Source organism: Hetaerina americana, unplaced genomic scaffold, assembly GCF_022747635.1.
Source record: "Hetaerina americana unplaced genomic scaffold, ioHetAmer1.1.p SCAF_32, whole genome shotgun sequence".
In the NCBI taxonomy this organism is placed as follows: Eukaryota; Metazoa; Arthropoda; class Insecta; order Odonata; family Calopterygidae; genus Hetaerina; species Hetaerina americana.
This window is the reverse complement of record NW_027286897.1, coordinates 1134845-1161139: the sequence shown is the minus strand read 5'-3', so window position 1 is coordinate 1161139 and position 26295 is coordinate 1134845. Positions and strand designations below refer to the sequence as shown.

The following is a 26295-nucleotide window of genomic DNA, read 5'->3' as shown; positions in this document are numbered from 1 at the left end:
TCACGGAATACCTATACCTGTCAAATTAGTAATGACAAACTTTATTTTATCAAACATTTGTTCATGATGACGTCATTGAAAATTTAAATAATGTTCCAACGACGCTTATTTAAGTTTTCAACACGTACGAGAGAGTTTAATGTTCCTTGATGGTCTACAAGTCAGTCTGAAAATTCGGCATAATCATTATAGCATTGATAATTGCGTCTAAATTAAACAAGATAATTGATTAGTTTAGAAGCTCATAGCTGGCTAATATCACATAGAGTATGTTTTAAATTTTAATGACAAACAGTACACAACAATCGTGATGGTGTGTTTACATGCTGTGTTTGTGATGAAAGCGAAAATAAAACAAAATAAGCTAAAAAAGAATATAGGGGCGTAAACAAAAGATTTGTGAATCGTGAAAATGTGAATTTGTGAAATAATATTTCGTGTGGAAAGAGTATTGCCAAAAAGACTGGAAGGCAAGCTAGGGAGGATTATTGAGTGGAAATGAGAGAATAATGACGTTACTCTTTCTTCATCCATTAACTGTTGAAATGAGAAATATCTATTCTTCCACTTTTAATCACACTGCGATGAGATTAACAATTTCATGCGAGTCGTGGAAGTATTACGACTAATTCAGTTATGTAAATTCTAATGGAATGCAATCAAAATTAAACTTATTTAAAATAAAAGCTGATAGATTTTTAACACCCAGGCTGAATTAGTAATGCTACTAATTTATTGCAAATTTTATTATTTAAGGCTTTAAAAATTACGTACTGGAGTGGTGGGAAGCAGAAACTATTTCTGTTTTCCCCTTTCAATGACAAACGGGTGAAGATTTTAACCAGAAAACCAAATGCACAAAGACGAAAAAAGTTTAATATTTAATTAAAAACCATTTTTCATTATTTTTATGGGGAAGAACAATATGATTTGATCATGAGAAAATGATTTCAACATGAGGATTGTAAAAACAATGAGCTAAAGAAGAATAGGAGAACGAATGAGTGGCTGGCTATCTTGCAATAAATACATGTTACCAGGGCACAAGTATTTACTTTAAGAAATCATTGAGCAGATATCATCAGAATTTTCTCTTATGAAATGGAATATAATTTCGATTAAAGTTCTTTAAGTGCATGTGTCTGTTTTTCTCCGTAATTCAATAAAAACACTACATATATATTTATTTGTTAATTAAAACTACACATTTGTCTAAATGTGTGTTTACTGATTTCCCAACCGTTAACGATATCAATATTAATTTATTAGCACTTTAAGAAATCATTGAGCAGATATCATCAGAATTTTCTCTTATGAAATGGAATATAATTTCGATTAAAGTTCTTTAAGTGCATGTGTCTGTTTTTCTCCGTAATTCAATAAAAACACTACATATATATTTATTTGTTAATTAAAACTACACATTTGTCTAAATGTGTGTTTACTGATTTCCCAACCGTTAACGATATCAATATTAATTTATTAGCACTTTAAGAAATCATTGAGCAGATATCATCAGAATTTTCTCTTATGAAATGGAATATAATTTCGATTAAAGTTCTTTAAGTGCATGTGTCTGTTTTTCTCCGTAATTCAATAAAAACACTACATATATATTTATTTGTTAATTAAAACTACACATTTGTCTAAATGTGTGTTTACTGATTTCCCAACCGTTAACGATATCAATATTAATTTATTAGCACTTTAAGAAATCATTGAGCAGATATCATCAGAATTTTCTCTTATGAAATGGAATATAATTTCGATTAAAGTTCTTTAAGTGCATGTGTCTGTTTTTCTCCGTAATTCAATAAAAACACTACATATATATTTATTTGTTAATTAAAACTACACATTTGTCTAAATGTGTGTTTACTGATTTCCCAACCGTTAACGATATCAATATTAATTTATTAGCACTGAAATATATATAGGAAAAGGGATTGAAACACATATGGGGTAGAACATTTTCTGCTAGGAATCTATACCCTTTCATCTTCCCCACTAGCGTTATTTTCGTCCTTTATATGTGCATCTCTATTCCTATATCTATTTACCTATGATCATGTTTTCACCATTCAGCTGATTTTTGTTTTTGAATGTGTATTTGGCCAATATGGCTCATATCCTAATTCTGACCATGCGTTTCTTTAAAAACAAAATATCTACATTTTATGTCATTGTTACGACTTCTTTCCTTGTTATACTTTCCTCCTTTGTGTATGTTTATTCCTCTGGCAGTGAGTGTAACAGCTCCCGACAGCCATCTCTGGGCCAAAGTGTCGGAACACTTGTGTGCACAAAACCTCGCAGATTTCTGCTGAAACTACTTCCTCTTTGACTTAAATGCAGAGCATCGGCGCGGTAAGTTGGAGGTCCGCAGCTCGAGCCCCCCTTCTGCTCACCGCTAACCTTGATTTCATCGTTGTGTGTCTCCATTTTTGTATATGATTGGTTTTCTTGTGTGATGTACGTGTGCATGTTTAAGGAAAATACATTAACACACGTCAGAATATAATAATTATATATGCGATATCGAATATATATATACACAAATTATTAATATTGGTATTTTTTACTGTTTAAGGTAGGTTTTGGGTCGAAATATACACCCAATCAACGGAACAACGAATCTTTTCCTGGCCTCTTCTCACAAAACATATCCTGTCATCTTACACTACAGTATAAGCCCTTCTTAGGTTTCGTATGCGTCCGTGCATTGCATCCATCGTTTATATATATATATATATATATATATATATACATATATATACATACATATATATATATATATATATATATATATATATATATATACACACACATATGTATATATGTGTATGTGTGTGTGTATACATGTATACACACATAAACATATATACACACGCACACACATATACTTGTACATTATCACACGTCAGAGGGAGAGAGAGAGAGCCAAGAAATGGTAAATGCCACCATTGGGAGTCGTTGGAATGGAGGAATGAGGAATAAGGGCAGGGCGCGTGACCCCCTCCTCCAATTTCCTCCCCCCATGGATCCTATTAAACGATAGCAATTGCCGAACGGAGTCATGGCAAACGACTGCGGCCTTTAACGGTAACGAGCGGCGGAGCTGTATCTGTAAACGGTGGCAGCGGATGCATTCCGGGAAGGAGAGCGACGAGATTCGATGGGAGCAGGGGATCGAGTGAGAGAAGAGGTCAGGGGAAGGAAAATAAAGATTCGAGAGAGGAGAGGCCGGGGAGCAATGGAATCGTAAGTTTTAGGGAGCGAAATGGGTATTGGGATGGAGAGCGAAAAATGCCGCGGGGGGATACGACGAGAGGGAAGGGCATAAGGGACGGGGATTTCTTGAAGGAAAATCTTAATACCACCTTCAAGACATTTCATCAAGTAACATAAAATTTACACAACGATTATTACGCGGGATGGAAAGAAAAGAGGTGGAAACGGCAATGGGTGAAGATTTGTCGATAATAAAATGTCGATTTTATTATCAGAGAACTTTTAACAGTGGGCATTAATATGATTGTTGTTATCGACTATTGACCGGAAGTGGTTTTTCTTAACATTCCATCATTTCATAAGTAAATAAAAGTCTTACCAGATAAGTGAGTCACTGAAAAAAATTTTTATCGAAAAATGTGTATTCAGAGCGCATTTTGTTAGTGCCTCACTTGAATCAATGAGCATAGCAACATGAGAATTTTTCTAAGAGATAATGATTACGGTATGTTACTGTTTCCCTCTGCTAGACCATGGTCAAAGTAAGCCATTTTGCAGCAGAATTTGCCTCAAGACATTATTAGCGCAAATACTATATATCACTTAACCCTTAGGGAAATTCTCTACTTTGATCATCTGCCAGAGAAATATTGCTCTTTTGTACGTTTCAATGTGAAAATAGATACGAAAACTAGATTAATCACCTTATACATAAAGGCGACGCATCATAAGTCGTTCCATGGATGCTGAAAGCCAATAAAAAAACCTCCAAGCATGAGAAGGTAAAGTGAAACTTTAACCTTGCCGCGGATCGAGTGCATAGAATATTCTCCGTCAAATTACAGCCTATTTTTGTTTTCGTGACCTGTCTTTAACATGATAACTTCAACATTAAATCCAATATTATATCAATAAATTACAATTTATATTAATGACTCACTTATTTGTAATACATAGTGAAAAACAATGAGTTTCTGAGGCTAGGATGGTGGCTTTTTTGATCAACGTATATACACGTACAAGTGAACTACGTAACTTGTCGCCAAGTAAAGAGAAGGGCCGAAAGAACTCGGGGAGGTAGGCAGAACAAATGTGTATGAGATAGAGATAGAGAGAGAGAAATGTAGAGAGAAAAATAGAGAGAAGTGAAACACCTTAAGCCAAGGGATTTACGGAGGCACCGAGGGGAGAAAATTTAGATGCCTCTCACAGTTGATTGATTCGGGTCGCAATCGTCAGGGGAGTGTGTTCACGTTCCAGTGTTGTTTGCAGATGTGTAAAATTTGAGGCCAACTATGAGTGCGGAAAATGGAGGGGATAAAAGGGATGCCAGTTTGAAGCATCCAGTGGAAGCGGAAACAAGAGGGAGTTTGCGAAGCGTGCTAGGGGGAAATGTTGAAAAGGAAAGATAATGACAACTAGTTGAATCAATGAATCTAGACGTTAAAGTGCTTGCTGCTTACCGAGGATGATTCGGAAAATCGAGTAAACACAAGCGGAGACATTTAAGATTTCTTCAAGTGCAGAACAAGACGACTCGTATGGCAATTCGTATTTATTCCACCTTTGCGTATTTCACTGTGAGTAATCTTAAGTGCACCGCTTCCCTTGAAGCTAGTATTGAATTTAAATGAAATTCAAGACCATTAAAATTTTAGGAAAAACCACCATTATGAACTAGTTGGCACAATGTGTAATTTATTCAGTATATTTCCTTTCCTAAACATTTACATGCGTATTAAAATATTGGAAATGCAAATTCTTGCGCATTCTCCCTCTAAAATAAAGGGAATACGTAGCGCAGACAAAATCATATGATAATAATATCTCCGAAGAAAATATTCCATATTTCATGGAAGAAAATTGTTAGCCAAATGGAGCAAGATTCCAAGAAAAAAAATCGATTGGGATCTGCACATAAGAAAGACACAACATTTAAAAATTAATAGGGGAATCAACTTTGGCAGATGGAACGGACACGTGTGAGAGAATACAAAAATAACCGGACGAAACATTTCTGGAATAAGTGGTTGAGCGTACCTTTTCTGTGGGAATATAGGGAGCAACGGGAAACGGGTGGGGAATAGGAAAGGAAAGAAGAAAAACCATAAAGAGGAAGGGAAAGAGAGGACCAGAGGGCGTATATGGAAGGCGAAGGGGAGATGAAGTAAACGTAATTTGGATTCAGGAGTCTTTTAACATTTCAATGTCCGCATTACCTGTATCGGAGCTTTTCTGCACTTATCCTCCCCTTGACCCAAGAGAGACCCCCAACCGATCGCCTCCGTGCTCTGCCACCTTTACCTCCCCAGGTATTCAAGTGTCATTTACTTAAAGGCCTATGCCCTCCTCTCCCGCAGATACCCATCTCGCCAGTCTCCTTCCTCGCCCGAGGTTCAATCCCGCATCTGCATCTCATTGCCCGTAGTGGATCCAAGGATGGCGGAAGGCGATTTTATTTGCGTCTGACTTCACCCTGAACTAACACAAGCAGTTTGCTCATGCGAACTCTCCCGCGACCCTATTGGAAAAAGGAAGGGGCAGGAGGGCTTCCACCCTAACGACTGTCCCTCTGCGTTCCCCGCTTGAATGCAAATAACCACCTTCCGTCCTTCCGGAATGATGCAAATATTGTGATGCGCTTTGTGTGAAGATTTAAAATCTTATAATTTCTCAGTGCGAAACTCAATCGAAGTCGGTTCAATGTTTCAAATACTAAAGAGAGGGAATCCACTGAAATACGGTGAAACGGAGGTCGAATCATCGTTAAACCAACACCTATTTTACGATTCTCTTCATCTCCGCATTCGAATTGGTCCTATGTGTACCTTTTGGAATGGACTCTTTAACAAATCTCAAGTTTAATGTTTTCCTTTGCCATAAGATGGAATTAAAAAAAGCGGGGCTACTACTGTTTCTCACTCTCTTTAAGTGCGTGGATTTACGCAAGTGACAACCTTCAGCTCCATGTATTGCTCGTGCACCTCTTTTACTTGAACCGTTGAAATAGTAATGCGACACATTTGGAAAGAGGAAGTAAAATGTGCATGCAACAGGACCAATAAGCAGCGGGAAAATCGCGGTGAGGGCATGTACGTACTTCAACCGAATATTACCGTAAATAAATAGAATGCCCCGGTTGTATAGGATCAGATAAGAGACTATGCCGGAAAAGTGTTGCTCCACGTTAGATGCAAGAATCGAAATTTCCCCAGAATAAATTTCCCGAAGAGCCAAATATTTTTATTTGATGAGACGGGGCAATTTTTCCTCGAAATAGCAAATACTTCTCGAAATTGATCGGCGTAAAAAAAAGCGACTGGCACAAACATGACGAAATCCAGAGCACAGCACAGGAAACGGTTCGCCACACAGCGGAATGTTTATAACGCAGCTATATACACATGTACGAAATAAGAGCAAAAAATATATGGTAAGAGACCGGAACGCCGAAGCAAATCAATACGCATGCAAATTTTTTTTATGCAAAGGATAAAAAAGGGAGTAACGGGGCTTTTCTTCGCCCGCGCGTTTTTCGGCATATCGCTTTGCGCGACGTGATTTTTTTTGGAGCGGAGAGGAGCGAGAGAGAGAGAGAGGGTGAGGGAGTTAGCAGAGGGTGGGCCATGTGCAGCAAAGGGTGTGTAGGAGGGCGGGGCATGAGAAAGGGTTTGGCGCGGTATGCGATAGTTGGTCGCGTTGCCGGCGGAGAGAGATAGACTCGATTGGGAGCCAAGGGTGAGGAAAAGAGGTGAAGAGAGAGATAGAGAGAGAGAGAGAAAGGAGAGGCAGACGAACAGGGGGACGGGGGAACGCGGTGGGCACCCTCTATGTTTACCGAGCCTTCCTCAATCAGTCAGACCGAATCCCGCCCTCTTTATCCCCCTCTCTCTCTCCGATGGAATTGCTAAATGCAAACAAATGCCGGAGGCAAGAGTGGGACGGCGGAGTGAGGGTAGCGAGGTGGGTGATGGGATGGAGGTAGAAAGACGAGCGCGAGACATATTAGTCGCTCACGTAAATAAAAAAAGGGGTGGGAAGAGAGGAGAACGGGGGGGGATGGGGGAGCTACTTTCTGATAGCGAATGTGTGCACGCCCCTGTGTGCATTTGTGTATGTGCATGTGTGTTGAAAGGAGGGATGTGGCTTCCCATCAAATATAATAAAAATCCAGCAGCTGTGTGCTCGGCGGACGGAAGGTGGCCGTCAGGGAGCGTTTTTGGCCTTAAAGGGTTGGCTGGGGCGGTTTGGATAAAGGTGATCTGGCAAGGGAGGAAAGTGGGGGGGATGTGGGGCTGAGGTGGACGGTATGGGGAGGAGGATAGAGATTGGACCTAGGGTGGAGGATTTGGCGGGGCGGAGGGAGGGAAGGGTTCCGATGGAGGAAAGCAATAGGAAATGGCGTGACGCATGTGTGTCATGGTGAAGAATGTGAGCCCAACGGAAGGGTTTCGGTCGGTGAGACTGAGAAAGAGGGGTGGGGTGGGATGGGGAGCTTCGTCGCTTTCGGATGATTAGATCGAAATGACTTCCGCCACTTTGTTCCCACACTTATGCCCGTCGCTTACACGTCTGCGCAAAGATTCGGTCACGCCACTGGAGTGTGCGCTTTACCCTAAACATTTGATTATTATTTTAACACCCAATTCTAAGCCCATCAGGATTAACGAAGCTTCATCCGTAAAGAGATGTTACTTCAATTCACTGGCAGAATAGATTTTACGAACATTATTTGGTCTAAGGAAATTACTAGTTTTGAGTATAGAAAATTATATGTAAGTATATATACAATATATATATAATATGTATATATATATGTATGTATGTATGTATATATAATATATATAAATATAATATATATATATATCATATATATATATATGTATGAATGTATATATATATCACATATATATATATATATATATATATATATATATATATATATATATATATATATATATATATATATATATATATATATATATATATATATATATATACACTCTACGGTTTTAGGCTTAATCTCGTGGAAATATTTTATCAAAAGAATTTGTACTTTTCCACCGACTCCCTTGATATAAAAATTAAGAGGCACAGAAGCAGAAGAATACGATGAAATATTGAAGTATAAGTAACAAAGAGCAAAAGAAAAAGAGGGATCCAAGACCAAATAAAGAGAGACAAGTTTCTATAAGACTGAAAATGGCATACATTTAAAAGACGAAGAAATGTTTCTATTGTTGAAACCCTCATTTCGGAGATAGTAAAATTAAAAAAAAATTAGTAACCAAAGCAGCACAGGAAAAGCTAGTTTCAAGGATAAAGAGGTCATTCATTTCAGTACATTAACACACGAGTATAAAATAAAATTCACACACTTTTTTATATGGAAACTATTCTGCAGGTGCGAACTCCAGACAGTGAGATAAAAGCATGAACCTAAATGGACAAAGAATCCCGATGAACTGGAATCACGGTTTGACCAATAAAAAGGAGCATATCAATAGTCGCAAGGCTACAAAGAAATCCACACCTATTGAACATTGCGGATTTAGTCATGGGTGTTGTGTTGTCACGTAATGCAGCCTTCGTCTACTTAAAAATAAGAGGTAGTGAGAGCAAAATCGAAGTGGATCACGTACAAAATGGCAAACACTTCTATAATTGAAGTTTTTAGTTAAGACAACGTAGATGAATCGCTTGCAATTATAACATAAGTACTATGTAATCAACGATTACTCTAAATATAGTTATTTTTAGAGTAATATGTGGGCATGAAATCCAATATGCCTTGTTTCATAATATGACATTATATATATATATATATATATATATTATTAACAATCATTTCATGGTCATTATTTTGGATTCAGACTAACTATTGTGGAAGGTAAACATGATTTATTCGTATTAAATAATAACACACTATTCCACTGTTCATAAAATACATTTTGACTTAAGTTTCGACCAAGATTTAGATCACTGAAGATGACAAAGTAACGTCCAAATCTGCGTCGAAATGTATTTTACCAACAGTGAAATAGTACAGTGTTATTCGCTACGAATTGACCGCTTGAAACTAAGCATTTAGGAAATTTTAATCAATAAACTCATTTGAATAAAAATGATTTCACGTAATTAAAATGAGACTACAGGCTATTAAAAACATAATAATAATCATAACTCAAAGTAAATTTAATTTCAACTGGTCAACAGGAGATTTAAAAGTTAGGGATTTAGGAAAAAAATGATGAGCATATCAAAATGCTTGACTAAGATTTATTCATTTATTTCAGAACCGCGATTCAAACCCAGTTTTATAAAATTCAAATCAATGGCTGTACGTAGATTTCTCAATGAAATCCAATTTAATTTCACACGAGACGAAAACTTTCAATTTGTTCTTCGATATAAATCGATGCTCTGCTGTATTTCCGTTAGAAATCAAGACAAAAGATTCATTGGAAAAAAATGTGAACTACCCTTATTGAGTGGGAAATGCTTAGTTGGAGGAAAGGAAGGAATATGTGGAGAAGAATGGAAATTTATACGGATGAGTTGTATGTGCGTGAGAAAAAAAGAGATATATGTTTCTCGGTTTAATAGAGCATAAAGAAGCCTACTCTTTTCCAAGGCAAATGCGGGAAAATAAATGTGAGATTCGCTCCTATGATTTTTTCACTCTTCACTTTCATTATATTCACCGCATAAAATTCGATTTCGCGTATTCGCAAAACCTCTCTCAATGATGCTTGACTGCAGTGTTCTCGAAGACGACATGTTTCGAATGAATTTACAGAAAATGAAAGGAGCAGACGAAACTTATTTTTTTACCCTCGATAACGGATGCGTATGGATACACAATACCTTAGATTTCAGGAAAAGATAACTTTTCAACGATTCCATCCTTTTTTTCTCATTTATCACCGAGATCACTCTATTTAGATTCAATAAAATGGGAAACTTCGCCTTTCTAATGCGAAATTAAGAATTAAATCGTATGAAAAATTAGTTTTAGGCCCAAGCAAAACGGAAAAAGTTACACATATGCAAGGAAAAAATAAATGTATCATAAAGTCAATCGTAAATCTGAAAGCAATAATTAATTTGAACAAAGAATAACGCATTGCTCGTTGAAAAATCCGAGTGCCTTGGATCTTGCAGAAGCATAATATATTTCCTCATACTGTGCTGAAGAATACAAAATATTCCAAAATAATGAGACACTAGCTAATTATTTTATCATAAAAAAATGATTACATTAACCAATTTACTTTATTTAACCCTGAAATAATTACACTAGTTCATGTTTTAGGCTTTATATCTATTAGAATACTTTTGTAGTTTATTGTTTTGGAATTTTTGATAAGCGTGCAGTATTACTTGGAAAGATATCATAGATTGTGTGATTAAATATGAATCTATTCCATCTAAAATATTACATTTAAAAAATTTTAATAAGTGAATAAATCATTAATCAATGATTTTGTGTACATTTTCGTGTTACATTAACATCTGATATTCTAGAAATATTAGGATACAACTGAAAAAAAGAAAGAATCTTTCCAAAACGAGACCCAAAGGAAAGAAACTTCTCAAAATGAAACTACGTTAAATCTAGGTAATTCTACCAGACACTGCATTGGCGAGGGAAAAACAAGAGCTAATCAAATAAAATTCCATTTCCAAAATGCTGAACTTGATGGAAGATCTAACGATAGTATAAACAGTGGGCAACCCGAATGGCGCATTGCATTTACCCTCCCCGCCTCCAGACCCTGGAGTTGGGTCGGTAGGAGAATTCGGAGAGTGAGGGATGGAGGAGGGATTCAGGGAGAGTCGGAGAGAGGGTGTTCGGGGTGTCGGGTGGGAGGAGAGGCGGAAGGTAACAGAGTGAAGGAGGCAGTTGAAGACTCGGGCGAGCGTGAGGAGTGATTTTCTTCTGAATTCAAGGCGGAAGAGGAAGTGTTTTGGATGGGGATACCGGGGAAGAGGGTTGTGGGCGATGGGTGGGGCGATAGAAGTGGGTGAGGGGAGGTGTAGGGGGTAAGGAAGAGGAGGGACTTAATGCGATCGAATGAGAAGGATGAGGTTGCCAGGAATCTGGTCGGGAGCCAATCTCCCAATTGAGACTCCGCTCCTTTTCCGACGGTGATCTCAAGAGCCTTAGCCATTGTGTGCCGGGCGAAATAAAAGGAGAAAGAAAAGGGAGAGAAAGTGGGGAGGGAGAAGTAATGAGAAGAACTAGGACGGAGAAGGGAGAGGGTATAAGGTAGAAAATGGACCGGAGATTGAAGTCTCTGAGGATTAACAAAGGGACTCACGGGGAAGGAGGCTGTTTGGAGGGATGAGGAAGGGGTAGAGAAGAAAGCGATAGAACTCCAGAAGCATCGCCCCAGGTACATACCACTGGCGAAGATTCCTATACGCTCATCCTAAGCAAATAAACACGCGCAGGCCGAACACTCGGGGCAAGCATATGACTACCCCCAAAAGCCTGGCACATGGAGAGGACCGCTCGTTCTCACAGAAAACTAATGTAACCCACCGTAGGCAGGAGAGTTATAATGAGTTTATAGAACAAGACCCCGACATCTGCAGCCTTAGGAGCCAAACAAAAGAGCGAGTTAGCCGATCGCGCGTGAGAAAAAGAAATCCTACCGAGTACTTCTCTGGTATCGTTCAAATAATCGTGGTCTCTGGAGATACCGACCGCAGGAGTGCACAAACCGTGTTGAAGCCAGGGTCATTCTCTTCCAACTTGCCCACAACTTATGCGAGGCATCCACGGCGTACGCTTAAAAAGAGTGGCATTAATTACACGTGCTTGCTTTGTTAGAACGATTGAGATTCGCCTCTAATTATCTATTTTCCTGAGAAATATCTGTACGCTCTTGCAGTAACTCTCACCTTTCGTACAGTCTTTGGGAATTCCATCGTTCTGTTTCTGCTCTAAACAAACATTCCCTCGTAATTTCATGGCGATCATATACGCTGTTTCTCTTCAATGAAATTTTACCACTCAAAGGAAATGAAGAATTCATTTTTCAACATTTTGGCCAAAAAAGAGCGAATTTTCATGTTAGGAATTGAACATGAGCGTGTACTTAAATAAATTACAATCTTGAATACTATTTATTTAAATTAAAACTTTAACTCATGATATATAACTAACTGTTTGCTAAAAATAATATCGATTACAGATCACTAATTAAAGAAACAGAGAATGCTTGTAAAAGTATGACAAAAAATATACAGGCGGTAAACGTTTAAAGTTATATGTTTATCACGAAATGAACTTATTAAAGTCGCTATGTTGCTCTTTATAAATATATTAAGGATATCGCCAAACATAAGTACTATTACGTCATATTTCAGGAATATTTAGTTTGGCTGTCTACAAAAAATGGTACGTATTTAAACCATTCCATTGGTTGACCATTAAGCAAAATAAATAGTACGGAAAAGTCTCTTATTTATAGAATGACAAATTGTGGACGTTAAACTTCATTTCTAGTTATGATTAAGAACTTATGTGGAAGGACGTATAACATAATATTCAATTTTTTGTCATTAATAATATTTGAAATTACCATTAGGCATGTTTAAAAATTGGCATGTACTCAATATATTGATCAAATCCAAATAGATTGCGATTTCGTTTTGTATTATTGATATTGCCAGCATTATTCACAACAATTAAAAAGAAATTAAGTTTTTCGCTTTTAATCAATAGATAAATGTCAAAAATTGTATCCTATATGAGTAAACCTATCGAAACTGAATTCCTAAAAGTGTGTTTGGATATCCGACGACCTATTTAGTTTAGTTACTTAAAGCTATCAGTTGATTCAGAAGCCTCCAAACTATATTTGCAAATTGAGTTGGAAAAACCTAAATTACAACGTCATACATTAATTTTCATGATACGAATCGGAATAGATGATATATATTTTTACATGGAGACAGTAAATGCAGATTAAAAGCTTTCAGCCTTGAGAACCAGGATTCTAGGGAAATTAACTTATTTTGAAATTTGTTGGATATTTACTGAGTACACTACAAACTCTTATTTAATACTCATAAATTTTCTCAAACTCTCTTATTTAATCTAGCATGCACGAATGTTCCTAATGTGCATCTTACAACCCCAACGGCACAATTCGCTCCACACTAGTGATATTCTTCGGCATTTTATGTTGGAGGGAACGAGAAAAGGCTCTTCACCAAAGCACTGTGGCTTGTGACAGTCTCCAAGCTCAAGTTCCGCAAACTCTGTCTCCTCATCACAAAGTTCAGGTCTTAATTACCTCATAAATTAAGCGTTAATGCAACTGGAGCAAAGACTCCCATCTCGTTGGACACCCTTAGTTACGCAGCGAAGACCCCGGAGCTCCAACTCGGACTTCGGAACGGAAGAGAAAATCACCGGAGCGTATACGAGTCGAATTGTAAAATGAAGGTCGGGATGCACGACGGAAAGAAGTACTGGACAATGGGCTCCATGGGGAGAGTTAACCTCCAGAGGAGAAAATACGGTGGTCACTTGCTTGAGATGATGGAAACAGAGGGTGCAACGAGGACCTCCGACGGATGCAGGGGATTATACCCTACGACGAACTTCCCGATTTAATCGCTTGACTCGTTAAGAGGAGTAAAAATCCAGCGACGACACGTGAGGTCACAGAACGACGCCAGCCTCCGGGGGAAAACGTCGGCGGAGCGTACACTCTCGTTAAATTTATTAATTACTTTCGAAACTTTGCCGCTACTGTTAGATAGCATCGGCCACGGAAAAACTGTTTAACAAAAGGTGCGTGACGTTAAGTGATGCATATAATATAGCTCATAATACACAAACACATTGAATCCTATATCCTTAAATATTATTATGATTAGTCACTGAAAATATTTTCTTTTCTTTTAAACCGAAACAATAAATTAATATAGGCAGTGAAAAATTTGGCGGAATATTTTTTTCTCACATATGCTTATTAAGTAAGTTACAAATTGTTTCCTGGTAAACTTCGATCATAATTTTTTAATGAATTTATAACTATTCAATAAAAAGTTTATTAAATATAATTCTGCCTAGGAAAATAAAATCTTTCCTTTAGAAAGCTAAAACTCCTCTAATGCTAAACATCCTCATCTCCACACTTTCAGGTATGCATTTCTTCGTCATGGATCCGCGATGACATTACTCGTAAGTACATGAAAATATGAATAAAAACCTTGAAAGTTAAACATTCATTGACTTTAATTTAATCATAGAGGTTATGTCCGTCTAAAAATATGTCGTGACTGTAGAAAAGGAAATTCCATGTAAAATATTTTGGAAAAATTACCTATTTCAGTTGTGTTCCCCATAATGGAAATGGATGCAAAAGTATATCGTCATAAATATTTTGAAGCGATTGATAATAAATAAAAGAAAAATATAATAAAAAACAACAAACAAAATGACAGTGAAAAAGAGAAAAAACCAACCAAGTACATGGCCCAACATTATTTTCATGGCGAAAAAGGATTATACATAACAGGAAATATTGAAGGGAAGTTTATGAAATATTAAAGACGGCACCCCATCCTTATACAACCATGGCATTTATGCAAAGAAATTTCAATTAAAAACAGATACGCGTTAGCTCTACTTTTTAAAAACCTATTCGAACTATTTTGGTAATTTTCGAATATTACCGAGAAAGTAGCGGCATATTGACACATAGTTTTGAGCTTATTAGCTCAAAGCTATTAGAGCAAAGAGCTCGGAAGTTATTATCTCGGAGATGATTAAGGGGTACGAAACCAATGAAAATATAGCTTTTAATGTTTCACTACCACGTCTTCCTTCGGTTTTTATAATATTTATAGTATAAACACTGCCGAACAGTGAACGGAAAACCAATTTTTGGTACATTTCCTTTTGAGGTGCGTCTTATATTTATTAATTCATTTACGAGTACGAATAAACGATCACCAACGTATGAATAAATGTAAAATAGCCAAATGATCTTGAATAAATCGACCCATTTTTCTTGCATAATGAATGCCAAATACGGTGGGGATGAATGAGGCTTTTATATTTTTCGGTAATATAATTCCAAAAGTTTTTGGATTTATTTATTTATTGCACACAGTTCTAAAAATCCGATATTAAGGCTGTAATGGAGACACGAAAAATATTTCCATGGTTGATTTACGACGCTTTACTCCTCAGGCTTTCAGTATCCTCCCAAATTTAACAGTCATAGTTTGATTGAAAGATGATACCGATAGTGATTCCTATTTTCAAACAGATACTCTTATCAAAATACCTTTGAAAATGATTTTCCAAAAGAGTCCAATCCCTTGCAGGAACATCGCACTTCCTGAGGACATTCCACGACCCGAAATTCAGACGGATGTTAAACTTTGAGAGAAAAATGAGAACCCCTGAGTAAGGGAAACATGGCATCAGAAGGACTTGGACGTTTTTGTAAAGGACGAAGAGCAACACAAAGTTACCGCAAAAGAACAAGATTGTAAATAACTGAGGAGCGAAAAGACGCATAAAAGGGAAAGGGATGGAGTCAGAGAGGGGGGAGGGGGGCGGAGGAGGAGGAAAAAAAGAAACAATTGAAGACAGGGAGAGAATGGGGCGAAAGGATCTGAAAGGGACGATAAATCAGGGAGAGATGAAGTGGAATCCGTTGAATGTACCGCGGTTGTGTACTCTTGTGAGGAGAGGGTTAGGGAATGTGGGTGCCGGGAGGGGGGTGGAAAAGGAGGGAGGACGGTGTGGTTGTGTGTAGGGCGATCCGCTTTCGGATACCGGACGAGTGCGAGGAGGGCGGGAGAGGAGACCGGGGAGTGGAGGGAGAGGGATGGAGGAACCGGAGGGGGGAGGGGAACGGTGAAAGGATGAGAACGTTTTGGGGTGAGCCGTGGGGGTAGAGCAGTGGGCGAAAGGGAAAAGAAAGGAAGAGAAAGAGGGAGAAGTTTTATGGAAAGGGAGCGCGGAATTGCGGAGGCAGCGGCGGCGACGAGCGGTTCGTCTGAATAAAAAAGGATTACGCGGGAGAATGCTCGCTAAGCCGAGTGGAACAAAACAACAAAACTCCCTCTCTCTATTTGGCAAATAATGGGAACTGGAAAACGGTTGGGAGGAGGAGTGAGGGGAAGCGAGTGGGGGGGGGGAGAAGAAGGGCGCGCGGGGGTGGTAGTGCAAAGGAATGATACGGAAGAGTGAGAGGAGGCAGTGAAGGAGAGAGACAGAGAGAGAGAAGGGGTGTGGGTGGGAGGGTAGGCATATTCGTACATGCATGAATAAATGTACGTGTGCGTATGGATTGTCGCTGCGATTTCAAGACGGGGTGGGTGCCTAGGATTTGGGGTGAGGTTTGCGTCGTGATTAAGGCAGGGGGTGGGTGGGTGCGTAGTGATTGCGAGCGTGATGCGATGGGTGGTCTGCTGCGGAGGTTGTCTGCGGGAAGGATTGTTGAATGCCTGGTGGGGACTAAATGTCGTCGTCGGGATATCTCTCTCTTGGAGGGAGAGGAGATATTGAGAGACACCACCTCCCCATCACACAGACACACACACATCCCCAGCCCAATGCTTACCCCTCATCCCACAAACACACTCTCGAGCCGCGCCTGGATTGCAATAGCTCCCCCCCCCCCCCCGCGACAAGCCACGCCTACACTGAACACCCTTTCCCATGCCTCCACCATTCTTACCGAATGCACAAAGACACACACACGCGAAACGCTTTCCTCTCTACGGATTCTCGCTTACTTTTTCACTCTCCCACCCCTCTCGATCTGTCCCCATTTGCCTCTCCGAAATTTCATTTCATTTCCCCCCTAATATCTTCCGCCCTGAAATCCCAAGAGGATTCAATTTTTTACCTTCGGTTCGGTCCCCTTTTCGCTGTTTCCTCGTCTGGACTAATTAGCTTATACCACACGCCGTGCATCAAAGTACACTGATAGGGCTACTAAAATCTTAAGATAAACTAGTTGGATCAATGGCGGAAATGGTGCAAATTGGTATAAGCAATGTGTACCTACAGGGAATTTCTCTTAAGGGCGCTTTGCTTGACCAATCTTCGCTTCAATATTTTATTTCCGAAATTTGAAATGTGTTTGACATGAAGAATCGATGATTTGGCCTTTGGTATGGTGTCCTTCAAAATGCAGAGGGTCAAAACATAATATATCAATATAATTAATAATAATAATACATCAAACAAAATATGCTATGATTACTATTGATCGAAAAGATTACTCATTACCGATAAGACAAAATATATCAAAGGGAAGATCACTTTAAAATTATTATTTAGTAGTCTACCGTTATGAGGTAGGCGTTTGAATAAAAACAGACAAAATATGACGTCCTACAAAGCAATTAAATGTTCAATTCCGCGTAAACTCAATTTCCTTTCATTCCGTTCAATCATCCCTATCCTTGTCTCGTCCCTACCTCACTTGCCTAACATTCCCCCCTATCTCACAGTATCTAGAATTCCATCGCCAGTTTAAATACTGGACGGCACAATAGAACACACAATAAAATAGATAACAAGTAAAAGAAAACACACATTGTATATTGTTTGAGCAGTCGCCATCAAAGAACACAAATCAAAAAAATGAACAACCAAAGTCACTGATCACTGCAGCAGCATATGTTTCTCATTTGGGTTACAATGACTATCACATGTCTTGATTTCAACCGCATGTTGTAAATCCATTGCAGAGTTAATGGTAAAAAATCTAAATTACCATGGGAAATAATATAGTGAATGTGTTACGTATAATCAGAGTCGCCAAATTCAATCATTTTTAAATAATCACACCTATTACAGAAGCTTATGTGTATATCCTTGTTAATTTTTTTTGTGAATTTTAGCGCTGTCATAATATATTATAAATCAAAAGTACAGAAATATACCAAGGAGAAAAAATTATAATATTTGAATCATTGTCCCGAAAAGAAGTGCTTGTTCTATATTGCTCCATGTTTTGATCTTCGTAGGAACGCGAACCCCCTGAATTGGATTCACGACTGGAGAATCCGAGGCGGTGCGAACATTGGCTGGAGTGTGCATACATCGTGAGCGCCTTGACAGCTTGCCGCCCTCTGAACGACAGCCTCTTCTCAACTCGGTCCCTTACCAAAGCTTTTTCCCCCACGGTGCCTAACCCTTTTGCTCGGAGCCTGAAAATACGAGGCTGGCTTCACTGTGGACTTCGAACCCACCAACAAATTTTTTCTCAGCGCCCGACGTAGTGCTGCCGAGTCGCCTCCTTTCCATTCGCTTCCCGCTTGCGTTTTATTTGCCACTTCCGATTAACTGCGAGACACAGACATCCCATACGCCAAAGTGCTGTAATCATCCTTACAAATACACTTCACGGGGGATTCCGTAAAGTAAGGAAAGAATGGGGGATGTTAGGTTTTTTTTCAAATGTCAAAACATGACACGCCAAACTACAGGAACTCGTAATTTAAAAAAATGAAACAGCTGGGATGCTGACTTTAAAATTTATTTAAGCGTCAAAGACTGTCGTTAAAAAAAATTAAATTCACAACATACATTGCAAACGACAAAATTATGTATTAAAAAAACGATTAGCAATCAATTATAACTTCATAAACGCATACCCATAGCATATCAATATTACTAAGAAATGAAATCTCAAAACTCATTTTTAGCATTGAAAAGGTACTTTAGAAAATATAAGAAGGTTTGACAATGGAAATTTAGAAGGAATAGAAGACTTAAGACGACCATCCTTCGAGAAGAAAGAAACCAAAATGAAGGTAATCTTATTTATCATCTAACCAATCTTGTCCAAACGGGATGCCCGAGTCGAGCTACGAAATGTCGGCCAAAATGGAGACTCTCACCTGGTGGAAGACCCGAGAGGAATTTCTATCACTCAATACTCCAGGAAACCACCACATATCACTTGCTTTCTTATCGATTTGACATTATATATATATATATATATATATATATATATATATATATACATACAATCGTAATTTAGACGAACGGATAAAATTTGAGACATGCATTATTCTATGAGAATTTATAACATTACGCCAAATGAAATTCCAAGAAATCGATTATAATAATAAACTTTCGTAATAAAACTCTTTGGCATTAAGGAATGCTCGCGCAAAAACTCTTTCATAAACGAGTATTTAAACGCTATGGAGCATGAATTCCGTACAAAATATTGCTATTTTAAGATACATTTACTACTCCCATCACCAAAAATCGAATTAAAAGTTGGACAAGGAAAAGTTCTAGGGAAATGATATCCATATTACATCCTCTAAGAAGGGTGCCATTCTTCTTTAAAGCATTAGAGTGAATTATTATGGAAGAGAGAGAGAGAGTGGATGGGAGGAGTCAAAACAACTTTGAAGAGTTTTAAGTGGGAGACATTAACGTTTAAAAAATTGAGTCCCTCCAGGAGCTTTAAATTCACTTTTCCCACTTATAAAACACGTTTCAGTTCCGAGGAAGAAGAACAAAGTGGGACCTCAAATTTCTCTTAAGTCGCTTAAACGCCATGCCAACATATGAATATCAAAAGGCAGCTTTCAGTTTAGGCCAAGACTTGAACAAAGGAGGTCGGGAGAAAAGGAATGGTTTATGCAGAGCGTCGAAATGGAGGCGGAGAGGTGTAAAGGAAGGATACGCCGGGAAAAGAAGTGACGGAGGGGAAGGTTGTTGAAAATGGAGGCTTTCAAAAGGAGAGGAGGGACGGGGGGGGGAGAGAGAGATAAGGGACTGTCGGGGAGAAGATGACAGGTAATAGAGATGGAAAGATACGGTTAGGGGTGAGGGCAGCGAGGGTGAAAGGGAGAGGAATGGCGGGGGGGAGGAGTGAATGAAGAATTGATAAGGGAGTTACGAAAATGAGCGGGGTTTCGGAACGCCAGCACGCAGAGCGGTCCAAGGTCTCACGGGAGTAGTCAGTAGAGTAGCCAGTCGTGAGCCACAGGCGCTCTCTCCTAGAGAACTATATGCAAAGCTAGCAAAAGGATGTCTTTCACAGGATTCCCAATTTTAAATTCATGAACGAAGGTTAAGAGAATTCCCCGGAGCTGGTTGAGTTACTGCCAAGGGGAGACGGTCAACTGAGGTCATTTCCAACTTCACAGTACAGCGTGGACAATTAATTTCCACGAGTTCGGGAGGGTAGGGCATTCCCTCAACCGTCAACATGAAAACATTAGCGCCAGCCGTTAGGACCTGCTGGAAGAATCGAAGGAATTTCGAAGGCAGAGGTGACAATTTCGTACCGGATTGCAAGTTCATACGACGTGAGCGTGAGTAGTCCCTTCTCCCGGTGTTTTAGGATCGTCTGCTGATCTCACCGACCATTTCCCTCGCTAGACTCCAAGCAAGTACACTGCTCGAGTTTCTACAGCCGCAGGACATCGTTGAGAGTCGGGCATTTAGCTCGAGTTTCGTTTGATGCTCACCGGAGAGGATTTAGAACGGACTCGAGATAAGCGCCCATGCCGATGAATCTAAGAGAAATCATCCTGAGCCGACGACGTGGACCCAATACTAAACAGAAAAGCACTCCCTTCACCATCCTAAAGAAAACGGAGAGCATACACTATGTTCGTTCTAATTTGAGAATGCTACGTGTTTAAAAATTTTCTGCATCTCGTCTTTGTCGTGTATTCCAGGGTGTTTGAAATCCTAGGAGGTCTGACGCTGAGACCCTTCTGGAACTCTCTCTCTTTGGGGGTCATAAATGATGTTGACGTGAAAAATACTGGGCTAGTATTAAGTTAGAACGAAGACAGAAAAGCTAATCGTGAGGCCTGGTCTCTCACTGTGAATACTATCCTCACAAAACATCAAGCTTTCTCCATGGAGGATTCGGGAGTCGGCCTGTAATAAAAGATTCACTACATCTTCGTTGTACGGAGTGGTAGTTCATTTATCAGCATTTATATTGGAATTGAATTATGCACATTTGGAATAATTGGATTACGGAATCCTACGCCAATAAGGTAATTAGCTGACTAGTACGACTAATCTCATAAGTAAAACGATTTTAAAAGAAATGATACCATTAAAACAAATTAACAAAATTGTAAGGACAATTAACTAAGAGCAATAAAGAGGAATTGAAGGTAACACATGATAACATACTATATTTCATTCATAGGCAAAATATCTTACCTTAAACCCTATAAGCAGGTGGATATGTATCAATTTAAAAACGTCTGCCTTTGACAGCAGAGAATTTTTGACGTGCAGTAAAAGAAAATATCCGGATAGTAAAAATTCCATGGACACTATGATCTATAACAAACCTGATAAAAATAAACTAACCAAAATTCGCAAAATACAAAATATTTTACAAAAGGCAAGTGTATGAATGGTAATATTTTCAAATCAATTGTCATTTACAGTTTTTATCATGTTCCTCGTTCTCTTCGGAGAATACACGGAACTACTAAGGCTAGATCCTCCACATTTACGAGGTTCTCCGAGATGCACAAGAATTGGTGGTGGAAGCTTAGAGAAGCATTTTCAGTTGGCGAAGTCGACAACGATAGGGCAGATAAGCAATAGCACTCGGAAATAAAGGACGCAGATGTGAATGCGGGGAAGAGAAAAAGTTGTCGCAGACAAGAGATAGATAGAGAGAGAGAAGAGGAGAGGGAGTTTGACTCTAAAACGTATGTAAAAATCGCGAGAGTGCAGTTTATGCGCCATATAAATCGATTGGTTAAAAGGTTTGGGTAACGTGTTCAAACTGGGAAGGAGGCAGCGGGTAAAAGGCGGACGTGAATTTTGATAAGTCGCAGAGGGTAAGGGAGGAGAAGAGGGGGCAAAAGGGGAACGCACTGGGGACTCGAGCACGGAGAGGGAGCGGATAAAAGATGAATGAGTGCATTTACCGCGACTCTGGGAGTCTAGCCCAAAAGCAAACGCTTCTTCACGTTTTTGGAGCGTGAAACATTACGTTTCTGCGGCGAGAAAAATAAGTAGCGGGAAAGAGGTCTCTCTTAAGAGACGACACATTCTTCACGTGTTAAAAACTAAGTATTTTCCTCATATCTTCTTCCCGCAACTCTCCTATATCCTTGTTGACATCCCTTTCTCTATCCTTCTCCTACCTACCCCCAGGGTATGAGTTTCCCATTTTTAATCTTCGATGCATTCAAAATCCTGGCTTCTACCTTCGGGCCTCATGAACCACCGCCAACGTAAATACCTGACATATACGGTGTCTGCTCATACTTGAATCAGTTTGATAAAAATCTTTCCACAAAATCTTGATTATCGTTGAACCAAATTATCGGTCATTCATTACATTAAACTTAACTACGTATTATTTTCCTAAATTAATCTATTAATCCGTTTTTCTTTATCATTAAGCCACACCGGTCAACTAAATGAGAACGGTCTAGTTCGACCTTCTCTAGAATTAAACCAAGTACCCTCACGACAGATAAGCGCACCAATTGATGCTTACCAAATGTGCGTAGAATTAATGCGATGATAAAATAGGAGAAAGCATGTGGAACCACTACAATGTCTTCCCTCATAACGGCAACTAGCCACTTAATTAAAATTAATTTCTCAGGGATAGAAACAATTTTATTAAAGCTTATAATTTAGGTTAAAAAATCAGATCATATGAGCGTTGTAAAATTTTTAAATTTACCGTAAATCCATCGGCAAAGAATGAAAATCAATTTTTGTAATGTACCAAACAATTTTTCACGCTGAAACTATAAGTCTCTATGTTTCATTGCAGCTTATATTGCACTATTGCTCTTTATAGTTTAGTAAACATTTTATTTTAATCTAATCAATTCATGTCTCATCGGTCATGATATGAATTTTAATGTAGAATTATTTTGTCCGAAGGTGCGCAACAATACCTATATCCTGAAGTTAATCTTACTAATAATGGTATAATTAACTATTATTATAATTTAAATCCATGAAACGAAATAAGATAAATGAATTAACGAAGAATTGCTAGCAATAGAATTGGATGACCGCAGGAAAAATGGCGAATTAAACGGAGCAACACAGCGAGGGGTTTATAAAGGGAGTGGTACTAAAATAATTATAAGTCAGTTTAAAATCTAGCAAATATAGATCAACGGAGGCCTTCATTGTATACTTTGTGAATCAATTGCGTAATTTTCGGACTTTCCCTCATCATTTCGCGGTTTTTTATGTACTTTTAATCCCGAGACTTGGCGAATATCCGAGGAGGAAGTGTTCTTTGAAACGACCTAGTCGCTACACCTATGGAATTGGATTAATTTTCGGGTCCTCGCCACGCTTAGTACCCACAAGATAAAGGGTACGTCATGCAGCAGGCGCTCGCTTCAATGCAATGTGTGTGTGTGAGAGAGAGGGGGGGGAAGGGGAGAGGGATAGGGAGAGAGATAGAACTAAAGCAGGTTATCACTTGTGGGACCGTGAACGATCGAGGCACATCACTAACAACTCCTTCATCCTGCAGCATATGCACCCCGAGACAAGTGGGACGTATGCAGTTCGCCTGGCAGCTTTGTCACGAGTGATGCCTGTATTCACGGCGACAGCGGGAAAAGGCTCGGTACTCGTGGAGGAGACGGGGCACGTAGAGCGAGAGCGGAACGGGGGAAGCGGCGGACTGCGAGGTGGTCGTCGCGGAGGAAGAGCGGGACCGGGGGGGGGGAGGGACACGAAGGGAGGAGGTGGAGGGTGCGAGGGAGAGGACGAGAGGGACTAGGGAATCTCGACGTGTGTCACATCCGTATTGGGGAATGGAAAGGACAGAGAGCGAGGGGTTGCCAAATTAACGAGGAGATCTGCACCTCGAAATCATTGGTAGAAGAAAGGGCATGAAAGGATTGCCTTTAATCCTGCAGAAGGGAAGGTTTTTATATTCCTAAGGTGCCCTGTTTTTAACTCGGCTTTTTTTAGGACATAAATAATAAATGCAGGAGATGATTTCGCATATCGATGTATTACACTGCTCATGTGTTATCGTGAACTGACATTGCATTGAGAAAGTTAACTGAACCAAATGTCCCAAAAACCAATATTATATCGCGATGAAAGTAATTCAACCAAAATATCTGACGTTTAAAAGAATTCCAAGAGCAACTCGATAAAGGGTATAATTATAAGTGCTACAATAAACTTCGCAAGAATTCAGAGAACACTTTTTGGCCGCCAATTATGAGTTCATCTACACCGGAATCATGTCCAATTAATAATATCAGAAAATAGTTGTTAAAATGATTTTAATTTTCATTACGGTACAAGACTGAACAAATGTTACCAAAATATAATAAATATCGGAATGAGGTTATTTTCATACTATTAAAATCTCTCGTTTTTATGGATACAAAAACAATGAGCTTTCACTTAAGTATTAGAACAAGAAACGCCCTAAGCTTATCACCATCTAATCTCAGTAAAGTCAAATTATTTTTGACAAACAGAAGCTCATTTTTGAATGAATTCATAGTTGACGTGTATCTATAGCGTTTCATTTCAACAAATGCCGATTTTACTGTCATAGGCTCCAGCGTACACCATCTTTAATGTTTTTCTTTCACCTAGAGAGTCAATTTCTATTGCAAATTCACTCGCACGAGCCCGCTATCTCCACTATAAAAAAATCTAGATTTTTAACAGATCTCTCTACTTCTGGATTTAAAACTTTATTTGAACATCGACAAACGAAACGAAGTAAATGCATTTGAACAAGGAAGAACAAGCGGTAAAATTCGACTTCCGAGACCGTGCGGAAACTTTCGAGAAGGGTGATGTATGGCCGAGACGTCCCTTCGCAAATTAACCGAGATCACCACCTTTTGCGAGGAGAGGCGAAGTGTGAAGGAGGCTGTGAACGAGGGCAGAGGAGAGGAGAGGATATGTCGCGATCCCGGAGCAGTAGGCCGGGGCGTAAATGGCAGAACTTGCTGCGCGAGGACTTCCGCTTCAGTAATGACTCGAACCGTTACACTGCGAGAATTGGCAGAGACGGCACGCTCTCTTCCCAAGGGTCACGCCTGGGAATGCGCCCGTGAAGTCCGGCGACGGTGAATGCCAAGTGGAAACCTTTGCGCGCGTCGTTCGACGAACGCCTGAGTTTGCTCGCGCCACGACCGAGAGCTACGACGGCGGAGCGCGGTGGGAGGGTGAGGCGGCGAAGGGGAAGACCTGGAAGGAGGATGGTGTGTGGATTTGGTGGGATGGGGGTGCTGGGTCTAAGGAGAGGGTGGTGGTGGTGGTGTGTGGAGCGCGATGGTGCAAGGGACGGAACTCGGGTGAGCAACACTGCCGCAGTTTAATGGTCGGCTGTTCGTATCTCTTTTACTGCCTTTTACGTTTCTTACCAACAGAACTTCCCGTCTATGAAACACATAACAATTTTACGTCTATGTTTTGCCTCACCCCGCTCCCCCGGTCCTCATTTCGCGTTTGCATTAGTCCACGGCATTTCGCCGTATTGTATTCCGTCGGCCTGGCGAATAGAAACACGAGGGGATCGGGAGCGGAACATTTTTTTTATTCCCGGAAAACACTTGTGCGACGTGGAAATGGAATGAGTAAATTCACCTTCATTACATATTTTTGAATAATTAATTCCACGGTCGTTTTGGAAATACGCAGTTGAAATGTTTGCGGTACATTTTCGTTGCGTGAAGCATTATAAATGAAGGGAATACGGCGACTGTTAACTGTTGGGACCACAAACTATAGAGAAGAGTGCTTAATAGTATTTTCAGAACAAGAGCAGTAATCGAAACAGGGAAAGAAGGAAACACACGACGATATTACCAGTGCCTTAATCGAGAGAAAAATGCTGGAATTATATAGTTAGACGTTATTCCGCAAGGATTTATGACATGAAATCGTCATAGAGAAAAAGGACGCAGAGTCAAATTGTGTAAAAACACCACACACCTTCAGTGTTGGAGATTTAAATTAAGGGCAAATGATGATTAGTTAATTACAAAGAAGAAAAACAGAATAAAATAAAAAGGAAATGAGAAATTACTCTTCCTCCAAAA

General features: G+C 39.3%; 1 protein-coding gene across 1 annotated transcript in view; it reads right to left on the bottom strand.

The window, feature by feature from the left end:
- The window catches only part of Sema2a (Semaphorin 2a), a 1147864-nt gene that overhangs the window by 184437 nt on the left and 937132 nt on the right, over positions 1–26295 (bottom strand). The window lies entirely within an intron of this gene.